We start from the raw sequence: 8,289 nt of genomic DNA, 5'->3' as shown, positions 1-8,289 counted from the left end.
TGGGAGGTGGAGGCAGGAGAATTGCTTAAGCCCAGGAGTTAGAGGTTGCTGTGAGCTGTGATGCCATGGTACTCTACCCAGGGCATAAGTTTGAAGCTCTGTCTCAAAAAAAAAAAAAAAAAAACTTAGCTTCCACAATGGTGCAAAGGAAAAAACTACACAACACACTTTCACAAAATAAGATGACTAGAACTCCACCACACTTACCAATTCTCTCATTAATGTCAATGGCCTGAATTCACCACTGAAGAGGCACAGGATGGCTGACTGAATAAAAAAGCCATCCACATGCTGTCTCCAGGAGACACATCTAACCTTGAAGGACAAATCAAGACTCAGAGTTAAGAGATGGAAAACAGTATTTCAAGCAAATGGAAATCAGAAGAAAGGAGGGCTTGCAATCTTATTTTTATTTTATTTATTTTATTGTTTTTTTATTGTTAAATCATAGCTGTGTACATTAGTGCAATCAAGGGGTACAATGTGCTGGTTTCATATACAATCTGAAATATTCTCATCAAACTGTTCAACGTAGCCTTCATGGCATTTTCTTAGTTATTTTATGTAGACATTTGTATTCTGCATTTAGTACGTTTCACCTGTACCCATTCTAAGATGCACCATAGGTGTATCTTATCCTCCCTCTACCCTAACCTTCCCCCTCCCTTCCCCTCCCTTGGCCCTTTCCCCATATTCTTTTTTTTTTTTTTTAATTTATTTTTTTCTTTCCCCATATTCTTGTACTCAAGGCTCAAAGGGCAAAGGAGGAGGGGAAGGTGAGTGAGACGGTGAATTTGGTGGTGTAGAAGGGGTGGCTAGGACTTTAGGGAATGACTGGAGGACGGGGTTCTCTGAAACTGAACTGTGGTATACTTTGGCTGAGATGCCTCGCTCTTGTAGAAGTTTGTCTAAGCTCATGGTGCTACTGAAGGTTATAGTAGAATCTCCTCAGTTGGTGATAGATTCACCAATGCTGAGTCTATAGGACATAGCAGGAGAATTCACAGCCGTGTTTAATGAACTTCTACCACTGCTTCCACAGGATAATGAAGGGAACCCAGAGCTGGGGGTAACCTGAGTGATGTCAGAGGGATGTAATATCCTACAAGTTGTGAAGGTGAATGTTGAGTTTGTGCATGACAGACACTTTCCTGGGTTTGAGGTTGCAACTGTAACTGGTCCCCCTGTTGAAGTAATGGATGGTAGAAAGATCCCCATTACTGGGATGGATACTGAAGGTTTCTGTTCCACTTGAAGAGGCTGCTGAACCTGAAAAATGATACCCTCCTCTTCATCCTCTTCTAAATCTGGGAGGTGATAGATGGCATCATTGGGCAACTGTGTAAATCCTTTAGTAATAACACCTGGTTGTGGATCAAAAATTGTCCCCAAGTTTGGTTGAGCAAGCTGCTGCCAGTGATGCAGAGTTTGTGATCCTTCGAGGGGCTTGACAATTTGTAATTTTTCTGGCATGAAACCTTGAAGGCAACTGGCACTGCTGAAGTCTGTGATCTCTGACTGGTTGGTACAGAGAGAGGCAAGGCTCTCGGTGCGAGTAATGCAGCCACTAGCCCCTTCCTTCTGGTCAGCCAGAAGCTGGATCTTCCACTCCCACCCTTCAGCAAAGAATTGCTTCTCATTTAAATAGTTCTGTCGACGCAGGCTAAGGCGATGCAGAGCTGTGGCCAAATCACTCTCTCCAGAGAGTCCTGGGTGGTCCATCTTCTGGGAGTTCCCTGGGACCTCCTCCAAGTTGCTTCCCTGATTCAGGAGTGTTTTGTTCTCTGTTTGCTGTAAACCAGACTCACAGGGTTTTCCTGTCATGATGACACTTGAACGGTTGGAGCCTGGGATGGGCAGCAGAGCTGGAAAAGAGATACAGCGGCCCCGTGTGTCATTGGCAACTTTGACAGTATTAAATACCCATTTCTGTTGGGCTTTTTGTTTAAAGAGAGAAGATTCTTCATCCAAACTCAACTTTTTACGCATGGTCCCCTCAATCTCAGCTGCCAAAGATTCTCCAGTAAAAGCACCATATGACTGGGATAAGTAGAGATGAGCAGCAGGGCCAGATCTACTATGAAGTTCTTTTATTTCTTCTTGGGATTTGTATAACATTCCCAGGCACTCCATATTCCTGTCTTGTAACTCATGTAGCTCCATTGTTAGTTGTGGTTGGGCATCTTTGGAAGCTTGTAGGTAAAGTCTTAGTTCTTCTTTCTCAATCACATGTTCTTTAAGTTTATGCTGAAGATCTACAATCTGAGACAAGAGAGAGGAGATCTCTTCCTGGTATCGAATCAGTTCATCACTCTTCAGTCATTCTGGATATCTGAGCATTTGTTTCATGGAGTTCTTTAACACAGTCTTTGACAAGCTGCTGTTCCTTCTCTTCATAGGTAATAGTTTCTGTATTTATGTGACAAACCTTTGATCAAAGAGCCATATTCTCTTCTTCCAGTTCCTTAAGCTTTTCTTGCAGCATGTCCAATTGCAGTAAACCCTGAGATAAGTTAAAGGACTCATTGAACTGAAGACGTGTAGAACAGCTGGAATCAGTTTCACTTTCTTCAGTAGCAATAGAGACAATTTGAAGTAACTCATCTTTTTTACATAGCTCATGCTGTAGCTGATTAACTTGATCAATGGCTTGTCCCAGCTGCTCCTCCAGGGCTTCCTTCTGCTCCGATAACATATGGTTTTGCTTTAAGAAAGCCTGTGCAATTTGAGCAGTGAGTTCCAGATCATGATCTCTCTCTGCCAGGAGATGTGTAACCATGTCAATATAGTTGTAAGTTTTGGTCACCCGCTCCACCCCATCTGTGCCTAGAATCATATAATGGAAAGTCTCTTCAGCAAGCACTGGAGAAAGGGCATCAGATGAATGTTGTTGCTGGTGTGGGGACTGACTCCAGTCTTGATTTTCATACAGAAAGAGAGAGTCTACTTTTAGCCTATACTGCAGTAGCTATTCTTCTAGCAGATTAACCAGCTCAACTTCAGGGAGATCTTCATTGGAGCAGCTATCAGTGATGCTTTCCTAGTCTTGGTGATTGGTATTCATGAGGTTTTCTTCACCTGTTGGTGATGTAAAAATGGCATTCTGGGGCTGACTCATATGGGATCCTTCTTTGCTTTGGTTGAGAAGGTGGACAGCTTTGGTATGAATCAGAGTAAAGGAAATCCATCAAGCCATTCAATAAAGAAATGGTTTTAGTCATGTGGATATTTTCTTTGAGACAGATTTTCTCTGATGAGTCAAATGACATCTTCAGTAATGGACGCTCTCATATGATCATAATATCTTGGACAGTCATGACCGGAATGGCCCGACATCCTCCTTCATCTGCCCGCACCCCCTCAGGGAGAATGCAATCTTATTTTTAGATACAAGTGGATTTAAAGCAACTAAAATTAAGAAAGACAAAGATGGGCACTTTATACTGATCAAAGGAACAATACAAGAAGAAGACATTTCAATTTTTAATATTTATGCACGCAATTTAAATGTTCCCATATTTATGAAACAGATCTTGATTGGTCTGAGCAATATGATATCCCATAACACCATAACAGCTGGGGACTTTAAAACCCCTCTGACAGAACTGGACAGATCTTCTAAATAGAAACTAAACAAAGATACGAAGGACTTAAATATGACCCTAGAACAAATGGGATTAATAGACATACAAAAAACACCATCCCAAAGCTAAAGAATATACATTATTCCTGTCAGCTCATGGTATATACTCTAAAGTAGACCACAGCCCAGGACACAAATAAAATCTCAGCAAAATTAAAACAACAGAAATTATATCTGTCTCTTCTCAGACTACAAGACAATAAAGGTGGAACTCAATTTCAACAAAAACATTCATCCCCCTACAAAGGCATGGAAATTAAACAACCTTATGCTGAATAATAGTTGGGTTTGAGAAGAAATAAAAGAGGAAATTGTTAAATTCCTCAAACATAACAACAACGAAGACATAAGTTATAGCAAAAGCAGTCTTCACAGGGAAACTATTGCATTAGATGCCTACAATCAAAAAACAGAAAGAGAGAGCATCAACAAATTCATGAACACAAGAACCATCTTATGAAATTGGAAAAAGAAAAACAATCTAATCCCAAACCCAGCAGAAGAAAAAAAAATAACCAAAATTAAATCAGATATTAATGAAATGGAAAACAAGAGAATTCTTCAGAAAATTAACAAAACAAAAAGTTGGTTTTTTTGTGAAAATAAATAAAATAGATAAACCTTTGACCAGATTAACTAGAAACGAAAAAGTAAAATCTTTAATAATCTGAATCAGAAACAATAAAGGGGAAATAACAAAAGATGCCACAGAGATACAAGAGATCATCTCTGAGTACTACAAGAAACTCTATGCCCAGAAATTTGACAATGTAGAGGAAATATTTGGAATCACACCTTCCAAATATGTGACCAATATTTGGAATCACACCTTCTTCCTAGACTTAATCAAGAAGAAATAGATCTTTTGAACAGACCAATTTCAAGTACTGAGATCAAAGAAACAATAAAAAAACTCCCAACAAAAAAATGCCCTGTTCCAGATGGCTTCACATCAGAATTCTATCAAACCTTCAAAGAAGAGCATATACCCACACTGCAGAATTTATTCCAAAAAATTGAGAAGGAAGGAATCTTCCCCCAACACATTCTACAAAGCAAATTTCACCCTGATACCAAAACCAGGAAAAGACGCAACTAAAAAGGAAAATTTCACTAATTAATATAGATGCAAAAATTTTCAATAAAATCCTAGCCAATAGATTATAGCTACAGATTAAAAAAGTCATTCACCATGATCAAGTAGGTTTTATCCCAGGGATGCAAGGCTGGTTTAACATACACAAGTCTATAAACGTTATTCACCCACTATCAACAGAAGCAAAAACAAAAACCATATGATACTCTCAATAGATACAGAAAAAGTATTCAATAAAATTCAGCATCCTTTTCTAATTAGAACACTTAAGAAGTTAGGCATACGTGGCACATTTCTTAAGCTGATTGAAGCCATCAGCTACCAACCACACTAATAAAAAGTAAAATGGAAAGGTTTTCCACTTAGAAATGGAATGAGACAAAGTTGTCCTCTATTGCCACTGCCATTCAACATAGTGCTGGATGTTCTAGCCAACACAATGAGGCAAGAGAAGGAAATAAATGGCATCAAATGGGAGCAGAGGAGGTCAAACTCTCCCTCTTTGCTTACAATATGATCTTATACTTAGAGAACCCCAAAGACTCAACCACGAAACTCCTGGAAGTAATTGAAAAATACAATAATGTCTCAGGATATAAAATAAATATCCACAAATCAGTAGCCTTTGTATATGCCATAACAGCCAAGATGAGAAGCTAATCAAGGATACAACTCCCTTCACAGTTGCTTCAAAAGAAATGAAATACCTAGGAATATACCTAACAAAAGAGGTGAAGGACCTCTACAAAGAAAACTACAAAACCCTAAGAAAAGAAATAGCAGAAGACATTAATAAATGGCAGAATATACCATACTCAATGACTGGGAAGAATCAATGTTGTCAAAATGTCTGTTCTACCCAAAGAAATCTACAGATTCCATGCAATCCCCATTAAAATACCATCATCATACTTTCAAGATTTGGAAAAAATAATTCTTCATTTTGTATGGAACCAGAAAAAACCCATATAGCCAAGGCAATTCTTAGTAATAAAAACAAAGTAATAAAAACTATACTTTCGGAGGCGGAGCAAGATGGCAGCCGAGTAACAGCTTCCTTGCATCTGGGCACCGTGAGTCTGGGGAGATAGGACTCCAGGCGTCTCTGGCTGGTGGGAACTGCCTATCACCACTCCTATGAGGATACAGGGAGTCAGCGAGAGACTTCTGGACCCCAAGAGGAGGACTAAATCCGTGGAAAACCGGCAAGTGGTCGCGTGTGTTCAATCCGTCTAAACCCGCCCACAACTGTAAGTTCAGTAGCAGCGAGACTGCAAACCAGAAAGGCCTTACCTGTGAACTGTTTTGATGTCCTTGGACTTGGCACTGAGTTGAACTGCCTTGGGGAAGGCCTGAGCGGGAGTGCGAGAACTTTGGCTGTTGTCTAGGGCCCCAGTCTGAGCCGCTGAGCCAGACGGAGCTAATAGTGTTTGGCGGTGGGTCACACGGATCCATTGTCAGCGATCTGCCCCGGCAAGCTCCGCCCTCAGGGTCGCAGAGCTAGAAACGGGTGGGAGCTGGTAACCCAGCAACCAAGTAGCCTAAGGGTGGGGTCTGAGCCGCCTTGCAGCCCTAACCCTCAGGGGCAGAGTGAGACACTCTGTGTTTTGGCACACTGAGTAAGTGGATAGCCACTTCAGCAGCCATTCTAGCAAGAAAGCTGGGAAAGCTTCTGCTCAACAAGTTTACAAGTTCGAAGTGCCTTTTAAGTAGGCTGAAGAGAGAGAGATTCAGGGTGTCTACCTGCTGGGGTTTGAGTAATCAGCAGCCTCCAGTCGTATCTGAACTGTGACTAACATCTCATACCCCAGAAGACCACGTGTTGCCCAGACAATATTCAATAACATATACAAACTGCTTTGTTTTTGGTTGTGTATTTTTTTCTTTCTTTTTTTGCTTGGTTGTTTTTTTTGTTTGTTTATTTTGACGTTGCTGATATTCTTTTGTTTTTTTAATTTCAATCTTTTCCACACAGATCCCTTTTTCTTTCTCAATTTTCCTAGTTTAATTATAATTTCCCATTGCTGCTTTTTTTAATAACTTCAACTTCATTTTTGCTAGTGTTTCTACCGATATAATTTGGTTTTTCACCCAATTTTATCCCTGTAAAGTTTTCTGTTTGCTTCTTTTGGTTTGATTTATAGCATTTTTGTCTTTCCTCTCTACTTGGTGGAGGTGGGGTACTGTGTCTGATCAGGTTAGCAAAGAGCTGCTGACCTCAAGGGAACCACGCAACTGGGCACCCCCAGAAGGTGGGGTTTTTTAAGGTTGTGTCAAAGTACCCTACTGTACACCTATATTGCCCTGTCTCCCTCTTTCTGTGCCTCTCTTCTTTTTGTCAATATTCCTTATACCCACCCCCTCTCCTTTCTCTATCTTTCTTTTTTTCTTATCACTCGGTCCTCCTTTCTTTCATCCCCTTTTTTTTTGCTCTTCAACCTTCTCACCCTTCTGGTCCTGTAACCTTTAGTCCACAGGCACAAGAACTTAAAGAGCAAGAGGAAGTGAAAGGAAAATTAGGGCAAGCAAACAGATAAAAGAAATCACTCATGAGGAAGAATCAGCAGAAAACTCCAGGCAACATGAAGAACCAGTCTAGAACAACCCCACCAAGGGACCATGAGGTAGCTACTGCAGATGATTCCACCAGTATAGAAATGTTAGGAATGACAGAAAGGGAATTTAGAATACACATGTTGAAAACAATGAAAGAAATGATGGAAACAATGAAGGAAATTGCTAATAAAGTGGAAAATAACCAAAAGGAAATCCAAAAACAGAATCAAATAAGAGATGAACGATATGAAGAATATAAAAAGGATATAGCAGAGCTGAAGGAACTGAAACAGTCAATTAGGGAACTTAAAGATGCAATGGAAAGTATCAGCAACAGGTTAGACCATGCAGAAGAAAGAATTTCAGAGGTAGAAGACAAAGTTCTTGAGATAACTCAGACAGTAAAAGAGGCAGAAAAGAAGAGAGAGAAAGCAGAACGTTCACTGTCAGAATTATGGGACTTTATGAAGCGTTCCAACATACGAGTTATAGGAATTCCAGAAGGGGAAGAAGAATGCCCCAGAGGAATGGAAGCCATACTAGAGAATATTATAAAAGAAAATTTCCCAAACATCACCAAAGATTCTGACACACTGCTTTCAGAGGGATATCGGACCCCGAGTCGCCTCAACTCTAACCGAGCTTCTCCAAGACACATTGTGATGAACCTGTCCAAAGTCAAGACAAAAGAAAAGATTCTGCAAGCTGCCAGGAGTAAGCGCCAGTTGACCTACAGGGGCAAATCCATCAGAGTGACCGCAGACTTCTCTAATGAAACTTTCCAAGCAAGAAGACAATGGTCATCTACCTTTAATCTACTTAAACAGAACAATTTTCAGCCCAGAATTCTGTACCCTGCTAAGCTAAGCTTCAAAATTGACGGAGAAATCAAATCATTTACGGATATACAAACATCGAGGAAATTCGCCACAACAAGACCAGCTCTACAGAAAATACTTCAACCTGTTCTGCACACTGACCACCACAATGGATC

The 8,289-nt window shown here is 40.3% G+C and overlaps 1 pseudogene; it reads right to left on the bottom strand.

Annotated features, from left to right (window-relative positions):
* Positions 1-744: 744 nt before the first annotated feature.
* Positions 745-3,118, bottom strand: LOC128590472 (trafficking kinesin-binding protein 2-like; annotated as a pseudogene).
* Between the last annotated feature and the right edge of the window lie 5,171 nt (positions 3,119-8,289).

The sequence above is a fragment of the Nycticebus coucang genome, chromosome 7, assembly GCF_027406575.1.
Source record: "Nycticebus coucang isolate mNycCou1 chromosome 7, mNycCou1.pri, whole genome shotgun sequence".
Classification (NCBI taxonomy): Eukaryota; Metazoa; Chordata; class Mammalia; order Primates; family Lorisidae; genus Nycticebus; species Nycticebus coucang.
This window is presented reverse-complemented; position numbering and strand designations above follow the sequence as displayed.